This window comes from Puma concolor, chromosome C2 (genome assembly GCF_028749965.1).
Source record: "Puma concolor isolate L17-30 chromosome C2, mPumCon1.1.hap2, whole genome shotgun sequence".
Classification (NCBI taxonomy): domain Eukaryota; kingdom Metazoa; phylum Chordata; class Mammalia; order Carnivora; family Felidae; genus Puma; species Puma concolor.
In genome coordinates, this window is record NC_141675.1 from 47,277,879 (window position 1) to 47,292,059 (window position 14,181).

The 14,181-nt window shown below is 36.8% G+C and overlaps 1 protein-coding gene across 19 annotated transcripts in view; it reads left to right on the forward strand.

The window, feature by feature from the left end:
- MBNL1 (muscleblind like splicing regulator 1) overlaps positions 1 to 14,181 on the forward strand; it is a 207,223-nt gene that overhangs the window by 120,829 nt on the left and 72,213 nt on the right. The window lies entirely within an intron of this gene.

Sequence of the window (14,181 nt, forward strand, 5' to 3'; positions counted from 1 at the left end):
GAGTAATCCCAAAAGTGTGTTGTTTAGCAGGGTGTACATTTTGAAATCGAAATGTATATGTGGCCTAAATAATTTTCTGTTACTTTTTATAGTTCTGAAGTCTCTTCTGTTACTTGATTAGCTAAGCGAAAGTAGCACATGACTTAACTCTTCAGGTCCCAGCAAACAAAGAGATAAAATGGTTGAATGTTCGCGGTTCCCACCTTGCTTCACTACGAGCCAAGATAGCTCGCACATTAATATTGTCATCTTTTGTTCTCTGTGTGAAGTCGTAAAGCCTTTTTCAAATTTTGAGATCTCAAATTGGATGGATGTAACTGAACCTTTCAGCTCAGTTTATCTTCCCTAATATGGAGATTGCCAAAAAGACGTATTAGAGTTTATGTTGGTGATGTTAGGTAGTTAATTTTTTTCTTTTAAATACAGCTTCTGAAAATAAAATTTAAGCTTTTGCTTAATTTTACTTTGTCTTAATAGCAGTTTCTTAACAATTGATATAGCCTTGAGTTTGGTGTAACAGGGCAACAGGACTAAATTATTTTAATTATGCAATTCTGTTAAACACCTTTTACAAGGCTGAAAGTCTGTGTGTTTTATTTTTCCCCCTGAAAGTTCCAAGATAGTTTCAAGGGACTTTCTCTCTTCAGAGATATTCTGTCAGCTTAAGAGATACCTCTCTTATATATACACATACACATATAAATCTTTGTGTATGTGTGTGTATATATATATAGTAGTGGGTAGGGAGAGGGAAGATAAATTTTTAGACTCGGAGATACAAAGGAATCTTTCAAAAGCTCAAACAAGGCAGCCTGTGTCAAGACCGACATGTAGAGGAATGCTAAGTTTGCTATAACCTAGGAGGACGGCAAGAATGACCTTCCATGAGTCTTCATTCTTGATCTACAAAATTAGGTGGTTGGCCAAACACTGTTTCTAAATTCTCTTCCATCTCGGGCGCCTGGGTGGCTCAGAAGGTTAAGCGTTGGTTCTTGGTTTCAGCTCAGGTCATGATCTCACAGTTTGTGAGTTCGAGCCCAGCATCGGGTTCTGCACTGACAGTTGTGGAGCCTGCTTGGGATTCTCCCTCTCTCTCTGCCCTCCCCTGCTCATGCTTGCTCTCTCTCTCTCTCTCTCTCAAAATAAATAAATACAAACTTTTAAAACACTTTAAAAAACAAATAAATTCTCTTTCAACTCTTAAGATTCCATAATTTATTAACTGCCAAATTAAAATTGGGGAGGGTGGGGGGAAGAAACCAGTAGTCTCAGTGATCACAGTGGAGCTAAAAGGCTGTTAACTGGGTCTGTAATCCTAGCCAGAGGGTTTGTTGTTGTTTGAATATTGAGTAACAACTTTCCAAACTTGAATTTCATTACCATCAGAAGTGTCTTATTCTGGTCTGAAAGACCAATATATCTCTGATTTCAAGATGTAATTTTCAGGGAAAGTACAAATCTTTATCACATGTAATTTTTACCGGTTGATTTTTATAGCACTTAATTTTATTCCATTTCAATCCATTTTTCTTTTTATTTTGCTGTGTGAGTCATCTCGCTGAACTTTACAGAGTATAATGTAATATCCTCAGCACCTAATAAGCTGGCAGATACATTTCCATTTGAATGTAGATGCTATGGAAAATGTAACTGAATTAGGCTATAATGCCTCACTTACTTTTAAGTGGTCCATGTTGCAAGATTAATGAAAGAATTGTAACAGTTTATTGTTATATTTTAGACATGCGGCAGTCTGATGCTTTGGGAGGGTAGACTATGACAAGTTGCAGGGCTGAAATTTAAATATGTAGGCATAATGAAAAGACAAACATTGGAGCCAACTAGGAAAGTGAGCAAGCAATTGAATGTCATTGTCATTCTTTGTTGTTTTACTATTCATTATGAAAATGAGGGACATCAAAATAATTGCTTACTAATGTCAGTTTAGATGGTGAATTAACACAGATCTTCTTAAGGTACCATCTCATTTGCCCTTAACAGTCAAGAAATACTTCGCAGAATATTAGACATTAAGAGTTGGATGTAGCAAAGATAGCCTGAGTAATAGTGTCCCTAATTTTATAATGAAATTGAGAATGTATTATGTATTTATTTAAATTAATTAAAGCCTTTATTCTCAGGGAAAAAACATTAGATATAATTTATATTTGACTCTCAATTGGTTTGGTTAATTTAGGGAAAGTAGTGACTTAATGCGAAACTCCATGTTTATAGGTTTCTAAGTTTTTTAAACGAGGATTTTCAAACAAGTGGAGAGAATGCCATAATGTACCACGATCCAGTGTTGACAGTTTTTGGTATTTGTTAATCTAGTTGCTTCTATCATCCCAATTTTTGGGGTGTGGGGCACTGTAGGGTCAAGTATTTTAAAGCAAATCCTAAATGGCATATCTCGTGTAAATTCTTTAATATGTCTCTTCTACATATAAAGAATTTTTTTTTAAATAAGGATCTCCTTTATCTTTTCTTCTTTAGAAACATTTAAGTTGAAAGTAACTATGAATTAGGAGAAAAGAGTAGCCCGACTATAGAAGGAGCACTTATAAAAGTCACCTCTTATTATAAACCATGTTCTTTCCTTTATTGTTTGAAAATTCTCCGATTTTTAAAAGCCCAACCGAAGACATGGTTAGTTTTGTTGTTAGCTTTTTTTTGTTTGTTTTTGTTTTTGCAAGCAGAGGGGGTTGAATATCCCTCTTCATTTTTTGCATAGCAGGCACATGCAATGACCCGATGAAATGAGATGCTCCGGGCATCTTCGCTGGGAAAACATCTGTACTGCTTTCTGTAATCGGTGTCAGCCACCAGTGTCTCCCAGCAGCACTGCCAGTGGTCACTTCCCAGCTCTATTATAAATCATTAAGTAGCCCCACTACAGTGGCTTAAACCCATAGAGCTGACAGATCGGCCCTGGCATTTCCCTGACACGCCGTGACCATTCAAGCAAGGGTGTCAACTGGGCGTCGAAGGAAGCCAACTGAAAATGGGCAGGATGTGATTGCCAGGAAAGTGAAATTGATGTATTACTTGTGGAATAATCTAAATAAAATTTGCCAAGCAAGAATGAAGTGTTCAGTGTATATCTGAACATGGAAAGATAATTGAAAAAACAGAGGAGGACTTTAGGGGTGCTGGAATTGTTAACAAGGCAGATTGCCACCCCGTCGTCTCCTGCCTCCAGCCCACAGATCCTCTGCACTCTCATGACAAGGACAAGTCTCAAGAAAAGGACTTGTCATTATTTTTCCCATGGACAAGGAAAAACTGACTTCATCGTGTGTTGCTTCTTGAAATATGTCTGTTATTCTTATATCTTATATGGCAAAGAAGATATCTTTGAAACATGTACATTACAAGGAGTTAAGACTATTAGCTCCTTTTGAGAATAGTTATATATTGCAGTGAATAAAGATGGGTTTGCCCAAGAGGACTTTTTTTTTTTTTTCCTCCTGCAAATAAAGCCTCGGTGCTAAAAGGCTCCTCTTGGCAAACGGTTTATAGCTCTTTTCACAATGAAGTGTAGAGAATTGAAGATTAATTCCATTGAAATCATAAATGCATTGCAGTCTGTAGATTATCAGTTAGTCAAGATAAACACCACTGATTACTGTTGAATTATGAATACAAATATTTACAACATTTTGGGTAATGAATTCATAAAAATAAATAATAATTATAATAATAGAGACCTTGTACTTAAGTTCCCATATATTTCTCAAATCCTTAGAGGAATTTCCAACTAGTTAATGCTATTATATAATTTAACAAGGGTTAAGAAGTATTTTGCAATGCAATGGTAGCCACATTTACTTCGCTTTAGACTAAAAATCCAAGTTTAGATATTAACCCTTTGTTTCCTGGAGAAATTTCTCTATATTTTTATATTCTTGCTATAGGACACATCAATATATTCATAAATTAATAGTAAAAAATTTTTAAGTTTATTGTTTTTGAGAGAGAGAGAGAGAGGGAGGGGCAGAGAGAGAGGGAGACACAGAATTCCAAGCAGGCTCCAGGCTCTGAGCTGTCAGCACAGAGCCCAATGCGAGGCTCGAACTCACAACCGCGAGATCATGACCTGAGCTGAAGTCAGACACTTTACCGACTGAACCATCCAGGAGGCCCCATAAATTAATAGTTTTAAGTATAATTTGGAATTACAGTTTACAAAAGAAGGGTTTTTTTTTAATTTTTTTCAGCAACACTGTTTAAATTCATGACTGAAAATGTAAAAGTAAAAATGTAGGCCCTTTTTTAAGACTGTATACAGATATTTGACTCAAATGTTCTCACATATTGTCTTGAAAGGATATTGTCTTGAAAGGATATAAACTGAACTGTACCTAAATTGTTTATATCAACTGTTTCAATCTTTTGTTTAATACCCCGATACAGCTCTGTCTTCCTAGTTGGGATCTCTTAAATTAGAGATTCTTTGAGAGTGCCATTGTAATTTGTGGTTTATACCTGAAATATGAAGCTGTTTTAGAAGCAGAAAGAAATGTTTATGGCGGATACGACTTGCTGACTAATAGTTGTTGGAAACTTTCCATTTGTCAAATTGTTATGCAGATGATCGTATATTAGATCTAGCTGAGAGGAGTGTCAAAGCCCAAGGAATCTAAAGTAACATTTTACTGGGAAACGGTGTGTTTTTATGAACAAGAGCTTGTTGTGAAAAAGGCAGAAGCATTACACCTTTTGTCCCAGCTCCATCTCTTAGCAGAGGATCTGAGGGGTACGGTCTGGGGGTACAGTCTGAGGGGTGTAGTGTGAGGGGTGCGGTCTGAGGGGTACAGTCTGAGGGGTGCAGTGTGAGGGGTGTGGTCTGAGGGGTACGGTCTGAGGAGTATGATCTGAGGGGTACGGTCTGAGGGGTGCAGTGTGAGGGGTACGATCTAAGAGGTACGGTCTGAGGGGTATGGTCTGAGGGGTACAGTCTGAGGGGTGCAGTGTGAGAGGTGTGGTCCGAGGGGTATGGTCTGAGGGGAGCAGTCTGAGGGGTATGGTCTTAGGAGTACAATCTGAGGGATACAGTCTGAGGGGTGCAGTGTGAGGGGTGTGGTCTGAGGGGTACGATCTGGGGATATGGCACTCTCTGCCTCCCAGGGAAACTGCTGCTCTGCCTCAGGGTCTGCGTTCAGTTCCCCATCTTCTCCCGGTTGTGTTTCTCTCTTCCTCACTACCTCTTTTTTTCCTGGTCTTCCCTTTTCCTCTCTTTGCCTAGACTCAGCATGTGATACGGAGTAGAGGTTGTGGTTGGTGTTTCACATGCTGACTTCCCGTTGCTTTAATACAAACCCCCAAAATCATGGTAGTGAGGAAAACAGCGCTCACAGTGAGGCTGTTCCAAGTAGTTGGAAGATATTCATTGTAAGAAGCCATTAATAATGGTGATAGTCATTCCTGTCTTCAGAAGTGTCTTCCTTTTTGATAAGATGGCATTTACTATTTTTAATAGAATTATGCTGGTATGAGGCTCTGTTAGATTGGCCGAGTCTTTGTTTGTATGTGGGTTCTTTCAGTCTGGTTGGTTTGTTGTACCTACTTGCTGTTCCTCTGCTAGACCATCACCTGTGCATAGTATAGAAGAGACACTGTAGCTTGGGATGGTAGAGGGGTTATTGAGCCCAAGTTGAGAAGTTCAAACCCTGACTCCTCCCCTTGTCAGCCGTATGACTGTGTTTCCGTTTCATCAGCCTGTCTTTGAGGGTGATAACAGTACCTACCAAATAGGATTGTAAAGGCTTAAATGAGTGAACATGTATGCAGCCCGTAAAACAGTGCTCAGCGCACATTATATAACCATAAATGTTAGTTGTCATGCGCCCAAAGACAAATGATTGATAGAATTAAAACCTACGCTTAGGACGCACGGGTGGCCCAGTTAGTTAAGTGTCCAACTCTTGATTTTGGCTCAAGTCCTGATCTTATGGTGTGTGGGTTTGAACCCTGCATTGGGCTCTGGGCTGAGCAGAGCAAAGCCTGCTTGGGATTCTCTCTCTCCCTCTCCTTGCCCCTCCTACCCACTCCCCTCAATAAATAAACTTTAAAAACAAACAAAAAACCTATGGTGCTGTGACACCCCAAATATTTGGATTTCACATTCATGATTCAGAATCTTTGGCAGTTACTTGTTTAGAAATCTTTAACATTGAGTAAACTATTTTCTATAGTACCCTACATTTCTTTTATAATCAAAATTGTCACAAATTTTAAGAGAACTATACATTAGTTAATTTATTGTTCAATAAAATGCACAGTTGTTAAGTGCAGGGGCACAAGAACAGAGTATTAAGAATATTTCATCTGTTCTTGCTTTTTAAATAAGCTGGTAGTGGACATGTTCCTATATTTATTTACTATCATAAATAAAATTATATTATATATTATAAATAATATGTTTTATAGTATATTATGTATTATAAAATATTTTATTGTACTTTAGTTGAGCTAAGCTCATATTTTATTACTATGACATAGACATAAGATATATACTAGGTACAAAATAATGTAAACTTGTTTTCAATGCTGTAGCGTCTCTGAATTTGTTTAAATGTATTCCCACCTGATATTTAGATAATAACAAGAGTTTTTTTGGAAAAGTGTTGTTAAATGTGCTTATGAAAGATTTCCTCTTTAAGGATGTTCAAAGCTTTTTATAATTCTGATAATACCAAGAAATCAGACCCTATACTATGTTACATCATTATTAGGAGTTTTAAAACTCCTTGTAGTAGAATGACTACTGTATCAACTATATTTTGGTTTATCATGTGATTATTCGTCATGTGTAACATATACCGAACATCTTAATGTGGGTTGAAAACAATGATAGTTAAATGTAAAGACTTGTGTAAGTGGGTACTGCTGACATTTCTGATAATTAACTTTGAGGGTTACTTTTTGATCGAAGACACTAGGAAATGTGCAGAATATACACTGAAGCAGGAATTCCTATACATGTAGGATATGGTTATTTCTGAAATATTTTATCAAAATGTGTCATCTTGGCCAACTAGCGATCATTAATAACGAGTAATTACATCATTTTCCCTTCCCAAACCAACCACCTGTGGATGCATCGTGGCTTTTCTTAGAAACTTAAGTATTTAATCATTTCAGCTTTTCCTTCAAACTATTGTTTTGATTGTACTTTATATTTTTTGGCAAGATGCCTTTTCCTTTCCTGGGCCCATTCCAAATTGCTCAGAGTTGTCTTCATTAAATTTACCGGAACACAGATTTTTCTAAATGACATTTTAATAATTGCTGCAAATAAGTGACAGAGAACCAGGAGGTTGTAATAAGGTTGTTAGGGTTTTTGTTTCTTTCTTTATTTTTGTTTTTTTGATTGTTTTGAGTGTTTAAAATTTGTTTTATTTTGGCTTTTTGTTGTTGTTAATTGTTTTGGTCAAAGATTCAGACGAAGATGGCTAAGTATCTTGCCTCTGCTCCATTTGAATTGGTAAAGGTCCCTAATTTCCTTGAGATAGACTGAAGCTAATGACATAGGATGCTTACGTTGTAAGGGAATTAAAGACCTTCTAAATAGGTGTCATTTCTAAAAGGAAACAGAGCGTAAAAACCACAGACTGGTTTTTATTCCCAGACAGGGTGAGTTAATATTAATTCTAAACAACAATCAACTCATCTTAAAGATTTCTAGGTGTGAAGATTTTTATACTATTGGTCAGTGGCACATATGTTGTATAACTTTGAGGTGAAGAGATTCCTTCACTATCCATCGCTTACTATGTTCTCTGTGTTTGAGAAGATTCCTTTTGTTACACACTTGAAGTTTAAAAGATGTGTCATAAAGTATAAAAATAGGAAGTGCCCACAAAATCCAGCATTAACAGTTGTAGAACATATTGGTCCTTGAATACATAAAATACAGTGCCTGAAATGATCAGAGGAAGAAAGAAAGTAGGATAATTTGAGAATTTGACACTCTCCTTATCTTCCAAATTGCTCAAATTGGACTTTTTCCTTGCATCTAAATTCAAAGTTTATCTTGAGGTCTAAGTGACACTGAGCCAGATAGAACAAATGAGGGAAAGAAGATAAGGGGAATGAACAGGAAAACAAGAGTGTGGATGGGGGACCTTTCAGATTATTAATTGATTACTAGGTGTAAGCCTCTAAAGAGGTTTTGAAAGAGGTTTTATAGCTTTGTCTCATCATCCTTGCCCCAAAGGCTTGGCTAAATGTATGCAGAATAAGCACTGTTTCTAATACCTTACTAATATTATATTAAGCCCTTCTTCATATGGGAGTTACTACATTTTCATATGCTGTATTTTCATATGGCTTTTACACATTTTCCTGTCTTGAGGTTTTTTTTTTTTTTTTTAAGTCATTTATGAGCGTTTATGCCCTTCAGATGTGTATGTATTCCCCTGCTCATTTGCTCCCAGCATTGAGGTACCACTGTTTTTCCGTTTGAACATTGATATGTTTTTGTTTGGCATTACACAGGAAGATTCTTTGAATAGTCAAATATTCATAAACCAATTTCAAGTTTTTAAAAATATAGAGAGATATATAGATAGATATAGATATTATAGCAAGTTCTGATGCCATAGCACTTGAGAAGTACACAGTAAATAAAACAGGGGTAGAGGTGAGATATACTAAAGTGGCTTTGTATCAGAAAATGTTTCCCTGCTTTTAGACATATCCAAATGGCAGAAGTCTTACATCTTTTCCCAAACTAAGATTTCATAATAGATGTTTTCATCATAATAGGTTTTACAGCTCTAAACTCTGCCCACATTCAAAATTATTTTTTTACTGTTTATTTATTTTTGAGAGAGACAGAGTGCAAGCAGGGCAGGGACAGAGAGAGACACACACAGAATCCGAAGCAGGCTCCAGGGCCCGAGCTGTCAGCACAGAGCCTGACGTGGGGCTCAAACTCACAAACTGCAAGATCATGATCTAAGCCAAAGTTGGACGCTTAACCCACTGAGCCACCCAGGCACCCCCAAAATTATTTGTTACAAAGCCTGGACTGAAAGATGAACACATCTAGACTTGTGGAAATATATACAAATACGGGTATATGGGAAGGTTGCAGAAGTTTATAGGTTTCCTTGTTCAACTACAGTGACATATTTTAGGCAGGGTGTAGAAAAATCCCAGGGCATGTTGAATTAGTATGTATCCTTACTTGCCAGAAAATAAAAATAAAAAACCCTGCCTGTACATGCACACTATTGCTTTAATAAAAATTCCTGCTGATAGTTGGGATATTTAAAATTTTGATACTATGTAAAACTATGGATGCATTTTGATTGGTTACTTATTGGAATTTTATAGCAGAAGAGGGGAAGACATGATGGGCTATTTACTGGAAAATCACTTATCAGAAAATTCATTTTGGTGTTGTTGATTTAGCATATTCAGTAGTTAGCAAAATTTTATTTCATTTCATTTTTCTACATTCATATTTTAATGAAAATGTGTCTTAATTCAATGGGCAAGTGATAATTTTTTTTTCCTTTCACAGATGATAATTTCCACATGTGTTTCTATGAGAGGTGTGTTTTCATTTCTTTGATTTAAAGTGTGATCTAGTTTCGCCGTGTAACTTAGTAGAATGAGAAAAGACTCAAATCCGCGTTTCTCTAAAATGCTTAACTTTATTTCAAAGTGATCAACCCAGAGTTTGAAGGGTTTAGTTATTTGATGTCAAATAATTGTTTGATTGACTTATTACTACTTTAGTTTTCAACTGCTCTTTGATACCCTAACCTGCTTCAGGACGGGGATCATATTTTTTTGAGGCTAGGGACATATTAAGCATTTGGTGTATTTGTCAGTTGATTTAGAAACCACTTTAGTGTAACAAAGTAGTCATAACATACTCCCTAGTTACCCCAAGGAAGGTATATTTAGATTTGTTTAGTAAGCAGAGGTGGTAATGTTTAATCAAGTAAGCAATATAAGTATGACACAGTTTGCCTTTAAACCCACTTGGCAGTAGAAAGAGCCAAATGGAAAACTAGCTGACCATTCTTCCCCTGCCTGTCTTACGCAGTAGTTAAGCTGAATGCCACTCAAGACAATGATTTATTAAGGGCAAGGAAACATTTTTCTTTCCTAAAATCATAATGTGAACTTATGAATGTAAGAGCACATTATGAATCTATGATAGAATCCTTGTCCCTTGCCATACAATTTTAAAACAGGGATGACAAAAGCTGGAGAAAGTAAATTGTGTTAGTGAGAGGATCTCTAGGGAGATGATGGAAGTAAGACTTTACTGTACCTTCTTTGAAGCCTCAAGTAATTTGAAATGTGAAAGAGGAACTAGAACTTTGAAAATCCAAAAATAACGGGAAAACTGTTTTTCTGGAGGCTCATTTTTATTTTTATACCACTTCTTTTGTCCGTGAACGTTACTGGATATGTATCCCAGGCAGTTATGCAGAGTGAGTTATGTCTCTTCGATTTCTACACGGTATTGAGTCTCCTGGTAACCTCTCCTTCAAGGAGTGGTTCTCACCTGAGAGATAGTCAGGCCACCCTTCCGATCACACTCAGAAAGGAAGACCTGCATGATGCCACCTCTGGATTCTAGAAGCCCGTGTAACAAGGCTTTCCTGTCAGGTGGTGTCAGTGTTCTGTTTCAGTGCAAGTTTCTACCAAATTTCTCTAAAATCTCTTCCTGTTATCCACTAAAAGCCTCTCCCTCAGACTACTTATACATAATAATTTTGTAGGGCACCTGGGTGGCTCAGTCGGTTGAGCATCCAACTCCTGATTTCAGTTCAGGTCATGATCTCCTGGTTTGTGGGACTGAGCCCTGCATCGGGCTCTGCGCTGACAGTGTGGAGCCTGCTTGGGATTCTGTCTCTGTCTGTCTCTCCCTTTCATCTCCTGTTCCTCTCTCTCTCTCCCCTCCCCCATGCTCATGCATTCTCTCTCTCTCTCTCTCTCTCTCTCTCTCTCTCTTAAAACAACACAAATAATGATTCTGTACAAACCAACTTGCTTTTGGCTGCTTAGACAAGTCCTCCCACTTTCTGCAACAACCACTGCAACGGGGTACAGAGTGGCATTCCCCCTTAACCCGGGGATTCTTTTGGAGTTCACAGAACTCCTAAAGAAGTTCTTGATTTCAGTGCACATATCGAAAGGCCCCAGTGTTTTATTTTAATTGCACATGCACAGTTTTCTGGACATTGAGAGCATGGCACAGAGAGGTGTCTGTGACCCTCCACGGCTTAAGAGCTGTTTACATGTTCTGTATAGAGCCAGAGAGTATTCTGAAAATAGCATAGATCTGAAAACTTTTGGTTATAGAGGAATACTGTTTCATGAATAGAGAATACATTAGATGAAATTAGACGAGCTGGTGTAAAGGATCCATTGTAACGAGATCAACAAAGGTTTGTTATCCCTGTGGAATAGCTGCCACGGGACTAATTCCCGAGTGACCACTCCCGAGTTGTTTTTGGAGGAATCCTCTGGGCAGTTTTGCACTGTACTCATGCGGAGGCTGGAAGATGAATGCTAAATTTTTAGTTTGCAGATGTGGTATGATACACATCGGGGTTCTTTTACCTTGAAGACTCTTGCTGTCATGTTGGAAAAATCACATGAACGAAAATGATTTAGAGAGTGTACCTTTAATTGGTGACTAAGAGAAAGTGGTTTTACCTTCACTTCCTTCAGATTCCCTTTTTATGTGACAGCCGTCGAGCACATGTGTATTGCACTCATAGCACCTGAGTAAATCCAGGCCATTAAAGGGGGGTTTAGATTTATTATTTATTAAGATTTATCATTTAGTTAGATTAAATGAGAATTGGACTTTGCAGCCTGTGTTAGTTATTTGGGAAACAAAGCGACAAACATTTTCATATCACTTTTAAAAATGTAAAACGTACGTCATTTATATTTGAATTACTATAGACACCATATGCTTAGTGTGCAAGAGAAGTTTATAATGTTTTATTTTAGGAACAGTTACACTTGAGAGGGGGCGGTGGATGGAGGTCCGCTCTAGCAAACTCTGAGAAAATGCTTCTTAGTGGAGTAGCTACCAGTCATGGTACATTTTGTCCATATATCAGGGTATAGTAAAAACTTTTAAAAAATTACCTTTCATATGTAGAATAACCCTTTATCCCCAAAGAGCATTGCTCCCAGGTTTGTTTGTTTGTTTGTTTGTTTGTTTGTTGTTGTTGTTGTTTTGCCTGGCTAGAGAGTTATAGAAAAATAATCGAAGACAAAATGTATATGGTTTGAAAAGAATACGATTCAAATGAGTTTTAGAAGTTACCTTTTTTAAAATTACATTTCATTGTCAATTTAAAACCCATTAAACTGAATGACAGTAATGACGGTACTCTACAAGCAACACATCTTAGAAAAAAGAAACTAAACAACCAGCAGATTACAGCCTGAGTGTTTAACATCCTTTCAGGCAGCCTGGCATGGTGCTGGTTGTTGAACCACATCAGGCAGGCACTGAAGCAGGTTGTTTTCAACGCTCACGGGCAGGTGCAGACTTTATATGATGTTTGCTTTCCAACTTTTGATTTTAAAACTTGAAATCTAAATCTGTAGAGGGAGGACCTTCTTGCGCGATAAAACAGACATTCTTTTGTGTTGCTTGGGAAATGTCTAATTGTATAAGCCCATACTGTCCGGTGTTTATAATTCTGAACTTTGTACCAGTAGATAGGCTGTTTCCAGAGTTGCCCAATTGTTTATCTGAGTATCGCTTGCAGATTTGATTCTTTGGTGGGCATGTTCTCATACAGCTTATTTAGTTAGTTGTTATCTACTCTTTAGGCCTGAAAGGAAGACCAAAGAGTGATCGTGTAGTTTTAAGAATTACTTAATACTTTTTTAATGTAACGCAAGAGAGGTTATACATCTCTAGGAGAATCTGAGAAAGAGAACTCTTCCTGGTTCGCAGCAGGCAGTACTTAGTTTCAAGATGTGATTTGCATCTTTACTCTAATTGGAAAGGTAAATAGCTTAAGGCTTTTTAAAAAATGAATTTGTAAGGTATTTTAAAATAAATGCCTTTTTTTTTCAAGAATATTTCTTCTTGTATTTAGGTTTTTCTTAGGTTAAATCTTCCAAGAGCCATTGTTGCTGTAAGTAAATAAAGTCATCTCTAGCCCTCTTTGGTGCGGGAGAAAATACTCACAAAGGGAAGGCAGAGAAGAATTTATAGGCCTGGAACTCTCACATACCTTGTAATATTTTAATTCAGGTGATCTTCTATGATTAAAAAACTTAAGCTCCTCTTTCCTAACTACTCTCTTTCATCTAAAACTCAATTAAAATCTGTTATAAATAATCATACCATTGCTGAATAATCAATGGCATACAATATTAATGTATTAATTAAGTATTCTATCAGCTCCTTTCCCCCATGAATGGGTAATTCTGTGCTCAACTGATGAAGGAATAAATAATTTTTAATTTTCATCAGTCATAGGATGACTTCATTTTATACATAATGAATCAAGTCACATCATAATAGATTGGGCCTTTCAAAAGACAAATTTTCAATGTGTCACTTGCTTTTTGTGCAGTGATATTGAAATGAGTACAATCTGGGAACTGCATGTTAGAATTTCTACAAAACATTAATATTTATCTTCTGGGTCACCACCTGAAGACTGATAGCACTATGTCCAGAATTCTTGTCATGGGCTATGTTAGTAAAACAGTAATAAAAGTGATAAAGTAGTTCACTATTTTATATCCTGTGGCTGGTTATGGTCATCTGGCTAGAGTCTAACCCATATTAATCCCTTGAGTCAACAGTCAGGAACATTCAATGATGTACTTAAAATACTTTTTAACATGTGGTATTTAGAGTGTTTAGAATGTCAAAGGATCCTTTGTAATGATCTTCCCCTTGAGTAATTCAAAAGCTATTTTTAAAGTTATTTTTCAAAGAGCACAGTGTTTGAAGACTTTCAGAAAATATAAATCTAGGAGAGTACTTTGGGGGGAAAAAAAAGCTGAGTTTTAGGAAAAAAAAATCACACCATACACTGAAGTGATATATTACTCAAATAATCTATAAAAAATTTCGAGAAAACAGTGTATGTGTTCATTTTTGGTTGAGAAAAGGAACTTTTCTTTTTTTACGAACAAGAGAATGTGTTTGATGCTCCCTTA